Raw genomic sequence first — 18867 nt, forward strand, 5'->3', positions numbered from 1 at the left:
TTTTAACATTGCTATATTAAATTAATTCATCATTGTTACGTTGATTTTCTCAAAATTACTTGATACCGAATAATTTATCTTAAAAAAATCTCCTCCTTGCACTTATATTTAATACTTTATATTATTAAAAAATTGTAATATATTTCACCTATAACATAAGACGGGGACTTAAACTCTCCTAGAGCTCTTGTTATAGATTCTCTCAATTATTGTTCACAAAAGTTTGAAAAATGATAGCATATGTACTAATAGTAATCACACAAGTACTAATAGTTTCAACCATTTTTTAGCTTGATTGGTTCATGTGTGCAAAAAGTACTATATTTTTGGTGAGTGCTCATATGGGTATGAACATAATGGGTTATGGTTGAACATTTGAAAATGACACTTTTAGACCACCTCACACTCCACAAGTTCTACAGTGAACTTCGTAAATGTGGAAAATCTAAAGGGTTAGATTTAAGCTCTTCACTCACCTATGGCGCTTCATTGAAAAAAATTGACAGATTTTAACATATGGATTAGAAGTCTTAGTTGCTCAAAGTTAGCTTGGGTGGCTACTTGGTTGTCTCCCCTAGCTCTATAGTCCCTCTCTTTTGGGGAAAATAGAATATTTATTTGAGTTTGGTAGAAAATAGAAGATGTTATATGTTTATAACTTGGTGTGTGAACATGTTACATGTTTGAAAATTTTACATTAAGGTTATAGTAAAGCAAGCTTCTAGAACACACACTGCTTTTGTGCTATTTGTGGAAAGTTATAATGAAATTGAATTCATAACCATCATGGTGTGCTTCATGTTTTTGTTGTATCTTCTTATATGTTCCTATTTTTCCTCTCTTTTTTGTTCATTAATTTATTTCTTCTTTTAGTTTGCCCTGCACTTAACACATCTTAAAGATTATTGACAACTTTAACATGAACTAATCCACCCATGCTAGAAAATGATAGTGAGAATTCTAGAAGATATAGTTGTAATTGAAGATATAGTGAGAATTTTTCAAGATTTATTTGTAATCATACTTTCACATGATGGTCTGATGGATGTCGTGGTTTGGTTTGGCACATAAATTTAACCCAAAGAATTGGTGTTAAATCCAGAATTCACGAATGCATTTGCAAAAATATTGGACAAAAATTAGTTAAGATTAACAAAATATGTATCATCATTAGAGTAAATTGAATCACTACTATATTTACATAATCTCAAATGGGATAGATCATAGATGAAAATTTGATTATAAAGAAGAAAAGGAGAAAAGAAAAGTAAGAGTTTTATTGTCACTCTCATTATTATCCTTGACGAGATCAACAAAGAAGGTACATTTGAAGAATAGACAGATATTTTGTACTTAGTAGTGTTGCTTCATTTCCATCCACCACGTGTCTCCAAACCGCGCTTTTCTATTTACTTGAGATATTTTCAATTAACTTTAATTCTCAATTAAGTGAATGCTTGTTTATTATTATGTATTTTGGCTTACTTATTAGCAATCAGCAATTGAAGTTTTTAAATCATATTTGATATACGTATAATTCATTGAAAAGATAAAATAGAAATATATGAGAGCAATTGCAATAAGTAATAATAACATTAAGAACATTTGTATATTAGTTTAGAAAAAATCAAAATAAATAATATCATTTTTAAATTAATTTTATATTTGTTATTTTATGGATTGGTGAAGATGTATTTTATATAAATTTTAGATCTATCTTTCTTAAATGCGTTGATATTTAAATATAGTTATTAAATTACTATTATATTTTATGTTTTAAATCTCTCTTAAACTTTGTTTATCTTTACAACATTTTAATTTTGAAATAACATTTATAAGTAAAACTGATGCTGTAAAAGGTAGGAGAATCCCCAAATCCTAGCCATCAACAATTAACCACATATCATAATATAACAATAACACAGATATTCAGATACACAAAACACCAATTTCTCATAATAGAATCATAAGATTACATCCAACATGTCATGTTGTCCAAGTATCAAGCAATTACGATAGTAATTCTGCAAGACTCTTAGACTACAAAATATTTCTAAGATTTGGTTATGCTTTATTTAGAAGATTATGAGTATGATTTTTGACTTGCAAATTTAAAAAATAAAAATAAAAAAATTCCATGATGAACTCTGGAAGTTCAATATTACTGAATATATGTTATATCAATTTATATTTAAATCTTTTTGATTGATTTTGGGGGTGAATATTAAATATTTCCCTATATGAGGTATTTTTCTCTATATGGTATGGGAAACTGGTTTCTCTAAATCAGGTATTTTTCCCTAAGTTGCCTCACAGTTGCAAGATAGGATAGTGCATGGTTCTCATAGATGTTTTACTTCCACTTCCATCACTTGTTACAGCCATAATGCCTACGTATGCCATGATGCCTAAAATGTGCATGATACAATAAAAATAATCAATTAGATAGCAGGTGCCCCAGAGCGCTTGCATGGTCATCCATTGTCATCCATGTTACCATCTATTAATTTAGACTATTTATATATGTACGTTTGTTGCAATTATTGTCATCCATGTTACCATCTATTAATTTAGACTATTTATATATGTACGTTTGTTGCAATTATAGTTATGCTATTTTATGTATGGTGCAATCTACGCAAACATGGCCCCATCCGTAGGTAGCCGTCTTCAACGGAGACGCTTCTTTGTAAAAAGTTGTACGAACTCACGCGGTTTTCGATAGGCCATTTTCTATGTTTTCGCTCTTCTTCTTCTCCAAATCTTTATTTTCTTCTCGCATAGCATTCTTTCCCTCTATTTGCGACCGTGGTTCTGTCTCTTCTCTGTATTAAGGATAATTTGGATCCTTTGAAATGGCTTCCAATTTTGAGCAGCCTGAGCTCGAAGACACTATTGAGCAGCTTGAACTGGAAGACGCTTTTGAGCAGCGTGAACCTTCTTCAAGGCCCAGGAAAAATGGGAACATTTTAATGGAGATCCCTAAATTGTTGCACGAATGGTGTCTGTCCATTCTAAACATCTTGGTATAGATCTGCCTCATTCCATTCCACAGGTTTATGCGATCTATTGAACTCAGTCGGCAAACGCTACATGAGGCTGATTGCCAAAACATATTTGACCAGTTCCCACCATTCTTCGAGTTTGCGTCCACGGAGCTCTAGCTGATTTTCATTAACCATCGTGGAAGTGATACGAAATACACATTCACCAAAAAAATTGAGGAAACCCTTGATAGCAAGGGATTTTGCGATTTCCTTGATGTAGGTGCAATTCGGCCCGGCGATGTGATACAGAGAGAAATACAAGCAGCAATGAACAGTGCCTCTCTTCACATTGCCATTTTCTCTCCCAGCTATGCCCAATCCTCATGGTTTTTGGATGAGCTTGCTTACATGCTCAAAATCAGAGACCCTGCTACAATCGTTCCCATTTTCTATCATGTTGATCCCTCTGACCTCAGATATATTGATCAAGGAGAAGGAATATATGCAGATGCGTTCTCACAACATGCAAAGAAAGGTAGATACACCAAGGAAAGGCTCGATCAGTGGAAAGTGGCACTACACAAAATTTCATCCCTTTCTGACTTACAGGTTAACAATAATAAGTATGTATTGTTTCTCTTTCTCCTCGATAGTCAAGTTCTGTATTCCATATATGTTGAGAAAAGTGATGTATGAGGAACTAATAATTTTTTGTATTCTATATATTCTTTAATATTTATCTGCTCATGCAAGAGGAACTGAAAAAATTGTATTAGTTTGCATTGTTTATCATAGAGTGAATATCTGCATAGGAGGAGTTTGTAGCATTGGAGAACACACAATATATTCATTTTAAATGATTGTAATGTAATTTGAATTAGTGCGTGGAAATAATTGTTTTTTTGTGTGCTGTATTATGCTCTCTATTCTTTACCGGTTTTCAGATTCTACAATATATAGGTTCTACTTAATTTGTGTTGTGTATTTTGTTTTGATTTTTATTTTTGCCAATAATGTTTACGGACGAGGCCGAAGTTTTGAAGAACATTGTGAATAGAGCATTGGGATTAATGAAAATAGATCCCATACATGTAGTCGAATATCCACTTGGTTTGGATGAACTAGTACAAGGCTTCATCGAATCAGTCACAAGTGAAGAAGACAGTGAAAAACTCACGGGGATCGTGGCCATGGGTGGCATTGGGAAATCCACTTTGGCCAAAGAGCTCTTCAACGGAAACTTTTGCTCATTTCAGAAATGCGGTTTTGTTCTCGACGTGCGGGATGTGGCATCCAGAAATGCTCTGCCTGAGAAGCAGAAAAAGCTTCTTATAGACCTTGGTGTTGAAAATTTGTCATTAGACGGTGTCGACGAAGGCAAAGTGGTACTCACAAATCGTTTGAGCTCTGTTCGGGCCCTCATTGTTTTGGATGACGTGGATCACATCGATCAGTTGTATGCTCTTTTGCCAAATAAACACAACCTCGGATCCCAAAGTATGGTAATTGTGACGTTCCGAAAAAGGGATCTCAAATCGATGGGTATCTCAAACATTTACGAAGTGCCAAGACTTGAGAGCTCAGTAGCGAAGAATTTATTCTGCAGGCATGCTTTCCAGAAGTCTTCTCCACCCACCAGATTTAACACTCTAGTTGACAAATTCGTCCAGGTTTGTGATGGTCTGCCTTTATCTCTGAAGGTATTAGGGGGACAGCTACATGGTGAGGATTCCATTGCTTACTGGGAATCCCAATTAGATAAAATCTCAAGAATATTGCCTAGCGACATCACAAAAAGGCTACAGGTTAGCTATGATGCTCTGGATAAAGAAGATAGAGAGATGTTCTTGGATGCGGCTTGTTTTCTCATCTGCAAATGCAAAAGCACAGCTATAGCACTGTGGGATGGATCGGGTTGGAGTGGCCTGCACAGTTTACAAACACTTGTAAATAAGTGTCTTGTGAAGCTGGTTTTCGAGAAACATAACACCTTCAATGAGAAGAAGATACAGATGCACGATCATCTAAGGGACATGGGAAGAGAGATGGCAAGTGAGCACTCATCATATCGGCTTTGGCATCCATAGCAGATTGATAATATACTGCATTTCCAAGTAAATGTATTACTGGCTCCCCTTTAATTATTTCTTAGTGAAATCCTAAAAATAATATTTTGTTGTTTTGTCTGCCTCTGCTTGCGGCAGAGTTGACTGAAATATCTTGTATTCTCGTATTTTTCATTCAGAAAGAAATACAAATCAGAGGGATACAACCTCTAGCTACTTTTGTGGCCTTCAAAGAGTACGCTCATCAGCTAATGCGAACCTCAAGAAAACTAAATACACTTCATGTGCAAAGAAATGAGTTCACGGAAGAGTTTGCATATTTATCAGAGCATCTTGTTTGGCTTCGCTGACATACCCGTTCATTAAGAAATCTTCCATCTTGGCTTCCATTAAGACATTTAAGTGTTTTAGAGCTTGATTATGCTAATGACTTGGAGGAGTTGTGGCAGGTCAATGTGGATGTAAGTAGTTTGAATCCGTGGTTTTTGTGTAACAACTTTTTGATAGTTTATATTTTTCTCAATTGAATTCAGTAGAATAATGAACTGAATTGAGTATAATGATGTTTGCGTGCAGCCTCCTCTGCAATTGAGAAAACTTATCGTACGTTTCTCTTTCAAATTGCAATGGCTTCCAACCTCAATAAGACGTCTTCAAAATCTTAAAATGCTTTCCCTTTGTTTTAGTGGTAGCAGTTTGCCAGAAGAGTTCTGTGGCCTGCATTCGCTGAAGTATTTATATTTATACTATCCAAAGTTATCTTCACTGCCAGCTGGTTTTGGCAATTTAAAAGATTTGAAGTATTTAATGCTGTCTTGCCCACAGTTAAGCATTTTGCCAGATTCTTTCCAGCAGCTGATAAAGATGAAACATCTGCGATTATCCAGATGTCTTCGATAGACCCACTGGAAGGAATCCGTTATACAAAGTTTGGAGAAAGTGGAAGGATTGGAAGCAGTGGAGTTCGTATGTGACACCATATCAGCTCTCAAGTCTTGTATTCAATCTATAAATATCAAGGTAATGAAAACTTTCACAAATTTAGAGTTTTCTGAATTTATATAAATGTTCGTGTTAATTACTTGCAAAACTTACTATTTGCAGGGAAGGCCGGGAGAAATATTTATACAAGGTAGTGTTAGCTGTGTCGTGGAGCCCATTTTGAACTCTTCGGAGTTTCCTGATCTTATGGTCAGGAAGGCCAGGCCGCTGGGCTATGTACGTGAGACTAATTATTTCTGCTTTAGGAAGGGAAAGGAGCTGAACGGGGAGGAGAGGAAAGTGGTACAAATATACTTGCACCTCAAAAATGTTGGAGATATAGTGGTCGTCACACCCGAAGGAATCAGGATAGAGAAGGAGGTGCTAGTTGAGGGAAGGAGAAAAAGAGTCGTGGAGGCTTTTAAGAAATTATTAGCACTTCTGGAATAGTTTACTCTGTCTAATGTGCTGATCGATCTTGCTTCAGGCTAATAATGTATAGGGTAAGCCTCAATTGGAATTAGTGAGAAGGGTAGTTAGGTTAGATTAATTTGAGTTTCTTTTAAAATAATTTTGTGATAGATTGAACTATATATATATATATATATATATATATATATATATATATATATATATATATATATATATATATATATATATATATAACATTTTATAGTGAGAGATGGATGTTTTTAATGCTTTATTAAGCACACAATTATTTACTTTATTGAAAATTGAATTACTTTATTAACTTATATGATACTTTCATGATTTTGATTGTAGACTTTTTTTTCTGATTTTATTTTTCTTATCTATTTTTCTAGTAGATTTTCTTCACAAGAGATACAATGTGCTGAAGTTCTTGCCTAAAGTTAGATGAAGAAAAGTAGAGATATATCGTAACCAAGTATAATAGGTCTTGAGTTTGAGAAAATAGAGTAGACCAATAGCAAGGAAAATATAGGGCTTGAGATGGAGAATATAGAGCAGGTCAATAGCAGGGAAAATATATATCCCAAGAAATGAAGTGAGACAAAAATCCAACTATAGCTTTGTGAAAGTATGGAAGGATTTTTATTAGTAAGATCTTGTCTAGGTATAAATAGCATTGGGTACAAAGTCCTAAATAAATTTTGGAACGTTGGTCCTTCGTCTAAGAAAAAAAGAAAATGTAAGAGGCCACTAGTTGAGTGGTTAACTTAGATTTTCAATTCAATCCTCAACTACCTTAGGCTTTTCGACAAATTTTATGGACCCTTTATGAGATGGGAGTCATACAACTTTCTATTATAATGGCTCATCTTTGTGAGAAGACAATTTACATAGAATTAATTGTACAAAACCATAACTTGTGATAAATAGGAAATACTTCACAATGGACAACTAGTGATGCAATTATCTAGAAATGGAATATGAATAGTAAACCTCCACACTACTTGGTATTGTGTATCCAAAATAAGAGATCTTGTTTCGTCATATTATGTTTCCATTGTAGTCTACACAAGGTCAATTAAAATTAGTTAATATTGATTGAAATTAAGAATAAATCTAAATCATAACCATTCAATTGATCCTAATTTGAATAAATCATTTTCAAGTTATAGTCTCTGCACCAAGGCCCAGTTTTACTATCATAAATGAGAAACAAAACTTGTAACATTGCCTAGGGCATCCAATATCTTTCCCAAGACAATTTCAAATTACACAAAATGAATTTATCAAGTTGTAACCATATACGAATATAGTTTCATAATATCTAATCCATTAATTATTTAAACGTATAAATCATTATGAGAGAACAAATCATTGTCTGCAACTCCATTGGAGGTATACAAAAACTTTTTTTTGCTAAAACATCCACAGCTTTCAGAAATCTGCATACAATTGAATCAAACCAAAAGGGATTCCATACCAAACCCTTCAATATGATGGGATTCTCAAATCTACAAACAACCACTTTCACCAAAATACTCATAACTTATTCATTTGTCCACATAATCATTCCAGAAAAAAACTAAAATGAAGCTTATTCATCTTAATTTAAACAATAAACACTTTGTATGATATTTCTAGGCTATACTGGTCCATACACAACCTAGACTCAACATAAATATAGTTAACACCAATCAAAACAACACATTTTGAAGACATTGATTGATTCAAAATGATCTTCCTCTTTCTATTCATTGTTTGGAACAAACATACAATGATTTTATACTAGTTGGGGTGCTTTATAACTTCCCAACCACCCTTTGAACCAATAACCCTACTCTTTACAACATAATTGCACTTTTTACATTGTTTTATGCATTTCGTGCAATTTTACATTACAATTTTTTTATGTCAATGTGACAAATTTGAAATTTTAACTCCAAACTTAATAAATATTTGCATGGACATTCAATTACCCTAAAATAAATTTTAAAAGCTATTTTAAATCCATTTTACCATTTATTAGTCATTCTTTCATATTCTAACCTTCTTGACCAAATTAGGACCTTAACAAGACAATATTAACAATGTCATACAAATGGCTTCACATAGCCTTACTTATGATTCAAATAGACTCCTAATACATTGAAAGCACTATAAAATTCATAATAAAAATTCTATCCTCTTGTAACCTCCTAGTATTCCTTTCTACTTAGGTGCTCCTACACCAAATAATTTACAATTGAAATAAATATATCTAGGAGTTGGCCTATGTCATAAATTTTTTTTTTTTTCTTTTGAAGATCAAGTAAATAATTTTCCTTACACTCAACAACAAAAAAAATCATATCTATGTCTTATTGGAAATGTAGAATAGGCTAGGTGACTGAGAGTGGGGGTGAATCCCAACATTAGGTGACAGGGGTAGACATTAGTTACATAGCATTCCCAACATTTTATTGTTCTTTGGGAATCATGTAATATAAATTTTTTCATTAAATTGAAATTTTTAGTTTTTAAATTGATTGGCTACCACTATTTTTCCATTGTCTTCAGTTTTTCTTTATTCAAATATCTGTTCCAATATTTTGACAAAAATGTTGGGGAATTCATAGGCACTTCGTGGTTCCAGGGAACCAAAGTTACATTTTTCGAAGGTCTAACTACTTGATGTTACCATGACTTTGCATTTGCAGTTCACCATTTCCTTTCATGCCAAGTAGCAGAAGAAACTTTTCTATGCTATGTATGAATATAATTTTCGACTTTGGCCCATTGTAATTTTGATATTATTTGTTAGTGGCATATCCATGGGTAAAAGTACAAAGTTGTGTCACCTTTTAGGCTGACTAATTAGAACAACTAAATTTGAGTATTTCTATCTAAAAATTAATTTTTTTCAAAGATATGATATAGAGAAATTTATTCTAGCTAAGTTATACATTGTATCGCACTTTTCCATTTGGAAATGTTTGTTAACTTCATGTTTTATAATAGTTTGTATCCAATTACTAAAGAAATATAATTATTTCTGAGAACTGACATTTCAATAACTCTTACTATTTTTTATGATATATTTTTAATAACTTATAAACACCATTTTATAGAGACCAAATTCGAGAATGTTCTCATATACAGTTCATCGTGTTTTAATTAGATATCATATGTTATAATTAAAAAATTCTTCAAGCACGTATTTTAACACTAGAAAAGATGTCAATTTTGAGAAAGAAAAAAATAGTAAACCATATCATAAAAATTTAAAACTCATATGACATTCTAGAGGAGAGAGTCCTCTTCTAGAATGTATAATTTTTATTCTGGTTAGAATAGATTTTTTTCGAAAAATGTGGTGGGAGATAAAAACTATCAATTTTAGGTGAGTTGAACTTTGATTGATTATAATAGTGAAAATTTAAGTCTAAAGAATTTTTTTTTTTTTTTGAATGTTCTAGATATATATGCTATCTATAACATAGTCTAAGATCAAAGAGAAATAAATTTATTTCCATATAGTTTTGTGGTGGAAACTAGACCCCTAATTTTAAACATTTTTTAGCACCTAAAACATTATCTATAAAAATTATGGAAATATATCAATTCTTAATCGAAATAATTGTTAAAAATTATAATGCTAAACTTGATCAATTTCTACACATTTCATTAGTTTACCTTATTTTCAAATTCTAAATAATAATACCAATTTTATATCATTTAAGGTGAACAGTTATACTTTTGTTAGCCCCCATCAATTTATCATCATGTATCATGACCTAAGATTCCTAGAACTTATGAAATGAAAAAGTGATTGTAGCAACATCTACCTAAATCAGCGCAATGAAAATGATTTGTGTGCTACCCCACCATGTGCATCTCAATTAATGCATGGGTCTAACTCCGATAGATCATTTTCTCTGCTTGGTGTTTATCCCATGTTCCCATGCAACTTATTATGATAAATTTCTATTTAAATTTAAGCAGCCATCATGTTCCCATGTAATTCTTAAATTGAGAGGAAAGGATAGTTTGGAATTTTTTTGTTATCGTGGAGCAACAACCAATAATAATTTCAAAATAATCTTTGAAAAAAGTGCAACTATTTAAATTCGAAAATCCATAGATATCTTCATAAATGTTTTTCCTCTTGACTAAATTTTTTCTTCCAAATCTAATATGCAATAGATATTCATTTAAAAATTTTATTTAAAAGAGGATGCTTAAAAATAAGCACAAATTTTGCTTACATGAAACCACCAACTTCACAATTTTTTGCAAAAAAAATGGAGTAGCAGCTTCTAGCCAAAATAATTTTAGCAACCACATGGGATCCTCCCCTTAGTTTATATTTTTGACGCATATGTTTTTTAACTAATATCTCTATATGATTGAGCTTCTGAAAGGTCTATTTAATAGTAAACATTATGAAAGTTTCATCTTAGGTGGTGCTTATCTTTGTGTGGCTAAGAGTACTCTTGTCCTAGAGTGGAAAAGTCAAGAAAAAATGACTAACTTCAAAATGTTCACATGAGAGGGGTTTTATCAATAAGGTTGTGTACATTGTGCTAAAAAATCTCAGATTAAGCCATTAAATTTTGTAGCGATCATTACTATAATTTTAAACCTAAAAACCCTTTTTAAATTAACCAAACTTATTGATTATTCAAATGCTCACCATTCGTGCCAGCAAATGAACCAAGTGGTGCAATGGTTATGTTGATTTTGAAAAATTGGGTGTAGTTCACTTATGTTTTTGAGTTTGTAGATTGTTTTGGTGGATAGTTTATTCTTTTTGAGACAATCTTCTAAGTTAAATTGTGACTATTTAATGGTATTCACTTTCATTGCAAGTGTTGCTAATAAAATAAAGTTTATCATTAGTAGTCATTCACTCTACCTCCTTGCAAGATGTTGATTAAATAAATCATAGAATTACTAGTTATTATTTTAGAGGTACTGATTGTGTATTTTGCACTTCCATTTTGTGCCATTGAAAATTGTACAAATTTAGTATAGTAAAATTGATAACAACTAATTAAATTTAACTTATTAAGATAGTCTCAATATAAAATATTATAGATAATTTGAGGTTAAATAAAAATATTTTATATTCAATTTATATTAATAAGATAGGCATCACATATCAATTTCACATATATTAGGTTATTTCCAATATAGATATGCAATCATCTATACCCTAATATTCTTAGGAAGGAAAACAATTGGCTTCAATAGTATCAATATTAAAATGCACACAAGTATTGAACATATCTTGCTAGGCACAAAATGTTTAAATATATACAATTTCTGAACACACCTTGGAAAAGAGTATGCAAAGTTCAACAAATGTAGTCAATATATTGAATGGCAAAAACTGATCTATAATTCTGGAAGCCTTGTGATGGTTTTGAACAATATGCTTCTCAAGAGTTTGTAGTCACTTGTGTTCTAACCTTATATCATCCTGCTGAATGACTTCAAAGAGATATGTTCTATAGTCTAAGTTCCACTTCTTTGCATAGGACCATCAATAGGTGGTTTCACATCTTCATGAGTCCCTTCACTAGTAGAATTTTGGCAAATAAATGACTACATGACTAAAAATTTTAGTCACATGACTAAAGGTGATCAAATTCTAGTAATATTTTGTAATTTATAATTAACTAAATAAATGATTAATTTGGTCATTGGCTAAAATCAAAAGGATGGACTAATATAAGTGGCTAAATAAATGATAAAATAAATGAATAAACAATTGGTATCTAATAATTAGTCATCCAAACAAATGACTAAATGAATGGTCGATGAATTTTAAATCATACTAAAATATTCTTTAACTATGTATAACTTTTATTTCTCATTAATGGAGTCTTTGTCCTAACAATACATCATTATTAGTTAACTTCCTTGTATGTCCTCTCAATCGATCTTGAACTAGAAATGAACTCAAAATTACCCCAATCTGCACTCAAAATCTATATATAAACTCTTGAAGACAAAAAAACCTCCACACACTCAAAATAAAATTCCAAATCTATCTCTGTATAAAAATAATATTAATTATAATTAAGTATTTTATAATCTCAACATAGAATCACTATTAATCAAATTAATGTCATGTAATAACCATCTTTACAAAATATAACATTATTTTATTATAATTACATTTAATATATTATTATTTAGTAAATAGTGAGAACCTCTATTTGATAAATATTAAATCTTTGAATAAAATTATTTAGTAATAAAAATAATAAATATTTACAGTTTAAATTATATTTATCATTAATCTAGTTGATAAGGCTATTACCTCATGAATGTTACTCTAAAAATTGTCACATCCTTGCCATCGACACTCCATTACTAGAATAGTTTAAGTCAGAAAATTTTGGCCAAACATGTTTTGGGAGCCAACTATGAAGCCAACAAATTTCTCCAACTTGACCACCATACATAGTCCCTTCTCTATACCATCCAGAATCTTCCAATCACTTTTGTACTATTAGTATCATGACAACATTTAGTATGACAACATTTATAGTCACATCACCTTGCCCAAACCATTAGTTGTAAAATTTACATGTATTAGCATTTGGTACCACATAGCTCATAGATTATATTTTTTTATGACTAAACATGATTTATAGGACTGAGTCTATTTAAAATTACTCTAATCTTAAAGTTCCTAACTTTTCTTTTATATCAAATAACTCAATCTTGCATTAAAAAAAAAAGATACAATAAATAATTTTAATACCAATAAAATTAAAAATACTAACTTACTCTATCATACTTCAATTATGAAATAGTGAAATTGACACTACTTTAACATGTTTTTATCTAGCACACGCGCACGCGCACACACAATATCTATCTATCTATCTACACACACACACACACACACCTATATATATATATATATATATATATATTCAAATTACACATTGACTTTTTTTAAAATTATTTATCTATTTATTTATTTATAACTATACTTAATTATAGCAAAGGCATTTAATATTTAAGATGCTCAAACTAACTTTTTTTAGCAGCAATTTATATTTCTCCCAAAGGATAAAGCATCGTTGAACTCATTCTGTCCATTAATTTGTTTTTCTCATTTATGAGAGAGAACTAATTCCACCCAACATACCTTGCTAAATGTAGGGCTCATGAGTTCTCTTGAATTTTTTTTGACAAAACTCCTTCGCATAAATATGACGATGAAACAATGAAACCATGTCGATGTTAGAATATTTGAATTTGAGTTTCTACAAAACCTATAACATACTAGAAATTTGTTCAATTTTATGACTCATTATTACTTGGCCTTACAAGTAGAAAAGGAACATCTTACTATTTTTCATTCTAAAGATCATTCTTTAGTTTGAAGAGACATCTTTAGAGATCATTCTATTGCTCATGCTTTCTGAGGATGGAGCATCCAGAATAGTTCTAGTAGTCTATAGATACACAAAAATGGAATACTAAATTTTGTATCTATTAAAAATAAAACATGAACACAAAAATAACATTTAAAATGTCATCTATAAATATATAGCCAATGTTTGTATCCTTATTTTTTGGGGAGCAAATTAATGAAGTCAATAATAAGATTGATCTATTTGGGTTTATGGGCATTGTAGTTAATAACTAAGATGTTTATAAAAGTGTTGTAAACTTTAGGGATGTTGTTCAAAATATCCTTGATTATTTCTTATGCCAAGCACAATGTGCTAAAAATATATATGATCGAGTACAACCAAGAAATGATCCCTAGCCACCCTCGAGTATCAAAAATAGGGAAACAAAGAACTAGAACTTTGTGATAGGAAATGTATTTTCTTTTATTTATCTTCATGCAAATGAAAATCTTGACATGCCAATATATGTTGTCTCTTTAATCAAAGTTTGGATTTAATAGGACGATCGGTAAGTACCCATGAAAAAATTATGAACTATCCTTGCGCTGTCATTTTTTCCTAATAACATTGAGTAGGACACATATATTGATGCAGGCCTTTTCATTTTTCCTTCCTCTCGTTTATGATGATCATACATTGTAATAGTGAAATGAATCAATTTAAATACAGGGCAACATAACCAAGCTTAAGCAAAAAAAGATCAGCTTTTAATATGACTATATAATATGTAGGTTATACTAAGCCCATAATGTTTTAAAAATATGTTATATGTTTTCCAAGGGGTTCATCTTAGCTGGTTGAAGCAATGAGTTCCCATTGTGGAAATCTTGGTTCAAATTCCAAGACAAGCACCTTTGTGAAATTCTAAGTAGTGACTCTTGGTCTTCCAACTGTTATTTTGGTGTGGTTTCTCATAAGGATCTTGAATAATCTTGTAAGTCTCATGTTGTTGCTTGAATGAGCACAAGGTTTGCCAATGACCTTTAATATAAAATATGATATGTGATTATGAAAGTGTCTTTGTACTTGCACCTTTGGAAAATGTATTGAATTTGTTGTGAGTATTTATTGTCCATTAGTTATTTTAGTTTGGTGGGCTTCAATTAGGATAATTTTTAATTTAATCTAAACTTGAAGTGAATTTTCTAGCATTTCTATTTATTTTAGCACCTGCTCGCCATCCAATTGCAAATTGAATTAAACATTTTGCAATTTTAATATTTTTTATACACTCCATCCCTACTTAAATTTGAGTTTGATAGTGGAAAAACCCAGATACTCGAGCACCCTAACTTTGAACTTATCAAAATCTTGGAAATTTCATATCACTCCCAACTTTTTACAACATCTTACTTGGTGAATTATATTCTTATAATATAAAGGTTTCAAGTCCACATCATCAATTATGATGCCACATAAGCATGCTTTTTTCATCTTGGCCAAAACAACCCAATTAAAAATTAAGATTAATGGTCTTGCAAAAAGGGTACACATACTTGCACATCTAACATTGCAATGCCCCGTCAAGGGATCCAAAGAATTTTCACTAAGTTTTCCAAAAAAATTCTTTTTTTAAACATGAAAGTAAACCATTCATAACATTTGTGGAACCAATAAAAACAATTCGAATAAAAGAAAACATAACATACATAACAAGTTACATTTTTTAAATATCCCTTAACGTTGAATCACATCTAAATTAACTATTCATCTAACATCACATCCTTATGAAATAACAATGATACATCCAATGTTCCTAAACAATATACAAGTGTCCTTTTGTAATTATATTTTAGTTTAGCTCAATCATCCACTGTAAATGAGGTACATCAACATCCAATATTAATCCATGATGTAATAAAAGTAAATGAAACCACATATCATACATGATACAACATCACAAAAGATATAAACATCCATCATATAAGATAACCATATATCACAAACATCAATAACTAAGTGCACGGTTCCTCCCAACCATAAATAGCATCATTAGACCATCGTGGATCCTAGCCATCCCTCCGTGCATTACATTCCAAAGCACTGAAGAGATCATCAGTATTATCATAGTAGGAATGTCACTCCTAAAACATTCTACTAACATGAAAAGTAAAGCATAACATATCATCAACTAACATATGAAAATCATCAATGTAAGGAACTTATTAGCAAATACATCCATCACAAGGGATATCATCTATCATAATGATCCAAGAACAGAATGAAGATAAATACCAACAAAGAATACTCCAGCCACGGTGTCTCGGACGAGTCTCAAATGATAAGAGTGGAAAAACACTACCACCCGACCATGTGGATCCTAAGTGGTCCACTCCCACCATGCTGAGGAGATAATCTCAAGTCCCAAACAGGCTATCAAAGCCACAAAGCATAAATCTCTATAAATTTAAGAATCCTAAAAGTATACTAACTCAAAGGTTCCATCACACAAAATTGACATCTAATTTCCAGAGGCACAACAATGACATGTAGGAAATCTACTTTGCAAGCAAAAAATTGTCATTGCATTTATCACGTACAAGTTACCCTAGGATTTAGCTAAATTCCATGGGTCCATACTGATCTCATGCGGCCACTAGTATCCTCTCATACTGACAAGGAACACTACGCAATGCATGGTCGCAACCATGCGTTCTCACTACTCCCATCCTAGCCTGTACAAGCACTCAAGGCATGGGCGAGAACCAAAACAATTATCTTTTTAGTTTCATTTAATCACCATTTAGTGTGTAAATGTTATCACTTATTAACCAAACTTACAATGAGTTACCCTAGCAGCCACTTAGGGCCCCGACCCCTATTGCAAGCCACTTTCCGAAACTACAAGTAGATTACCTACCCTAAGCTCATGGAATCATAAATCACCACAGTCCTATACAAGTGACTATAAAGAAAATCCAAAAGATAATCCATAAAAAGAATCATCAAATATCCATGATAAAAGTATCAAATATCCACAATAAGAATCTTCAAATATCCATAATAAGAATCATCAAATCTCCATGAGCATCTGAAAAAGCATCCATATAAAATCATGACCATAATAGTTCTCTATTGGCAACTGAAGGCATCACTGATAATCATAAGTATCAATTGGTTCTCAATAACCAAAATATATCTCAAGATAAATCACAATATCCATTGGTTTTCAACAAGCAACAAGAATATCTCAAAATCATACTGATCAAAGACTCCAAAATGGTTGAGTCAAACATGTCACAACATGACATCATCAAAAAATAAATTCACATTTCAATCCCATCATGGTGACTAGAAAATAATCCAAGGATAATTGATTGATGACTCAAAAATTATTAGCTCAAGTGTCTCATACACATACATCTCAGCTTCACACATGAAGACTAATGACCAAATACAAACATTTCATAGAGCATATGATCACATAACCACGGTTGGGCTTATAAAGATCGAGACTAAATAAGATCAACATGCCATCACATCTCATAACCCCCGAGCCTCTGGAAACAACCTAGGACTGGTCAACACTAGTCAACCCAAACCCCAAAACAAGAAGCATATAGAATATACGATGCAAACACATGTTTTAATTTACTAAGCTCACATACTTGAATAACGTGTAGGGGTTTCCAATTTTCTGTTTGCAAGTATACTTTCAAGTGTCTTAAGTTTCATCATTTGACCTACAAGTCAACTCATTTGTTCTCCGATAGCATTATCCCTCTATTATTAAGTATTACATTCTAAGAATAGCTCAAAGATATATGTTCACTAAACTGATCATCATTGACTTTTAATTAAATTGTTCACTTTATTTGACCAAGATCCATATTCTAATCAACTCTTCTTTAATGTTACTTCAACTTCCAACATAAATCAAGAATCATTATTTGTTAAATTATAAAAGAACCAATTATCAATCTTCGAATAAGAAGAATATAACTTTATTAAAGTGACCAATTAACATAGAAACACAATCCATGATCCATTAACATTTAAATGGTTAAAACTTAATTAAGTATCTCCAACACTTAAGCCTCTTAATCTTTATAATAATTAAATCGTCACTAATAACTGTTAAAATATCTAAGTCATTATTCAAAGTCATTAGAATAAGACTTATCAACTTCGATGTAATTACTTTGCAACTTTGCTAAAAGAATCATATCAATTAAAAACTTTATTATATAACTTAATTAATTAAATCTAATTAACTCAAATTAATTGATTTAATTAATAATTACATAACCATATCAATGACCTAATGAATAACTAGCCATAATGTGTAAGTTAAAGGTCAACCATGATCCAATACATAAATATTCATACTAATAGTTCAATAAACATAACTTATTAATATTTAATAACAAGCTATATTGGGAGTCTTATTAACAAATTTATAATGACTACCTTCTTCATTCTTTTTATGAATACTAATCTTTTTTAACAAACCCGTATTAATGATAATCATTTCAATTAAGACTATATCGAACAACTTCATTATTAATAACATAGTTATATCATCAACTCAATGAATATCCATTAAAAATTAATTATACTCCAAATCCAAAACATCTATCATTAAATAATCTCCACTAGATTAACTCTAATCAAATTTATTGATAACTATTTAAACCATTATTTATTAATAGTTTGTTAGACCCGACAAACATTAATAAATAATAGACTTATCAAAACTATAAATAATCGATCTAGAGAATCCCTCTATAAACTTCATTAGTTAACTAACTCTTAACACCATTAAAGTATATCAATAATTTATTTAACAATAACATAACTATTCAAATCGTAGCAATGTTAAATGTTATAATGTAACAATGACTTCTTGTCTATTTATTAATACTTAATTAAATCTTAATTCAATATTATTAAAATCTCTTTAATTTAAAATCACCTTCATTAAACAACTCTAAATTATTTAATATATATTAAATAGTATTTAATATACATTAAATAAATACT

General features: G+C 31.0%; 1 pseudogene; it reads left to right on the forward strand.

The window, feature by feature from the left end:
* Positions 1-2644: 2644 nt before the first annotated feature.
* LOC149545856 (disease resistance protein Roq1-like) lies at positions 2645-6484 on the forward strand (annotated as a pseudogene).
* The last annotated feature ends 12383 nt before the right edge of the window (positions 6485-18867 follow it).

Source organism: Cupressus sempervirens, chromosome 7, assembly GCF_028749045.1.
Source record: "Cupressus sempervirens isolate cs-2001-9-10 chromosome 7, ASM2874904v1, whole genome shotgun sequence".
Lineage (NCBI taxonomy): Eukaryota > Viridiplantae > Streptophyta > Pinopsida > Cupressales > Cupressaceae > Cupressus > Cupressus sempervirens.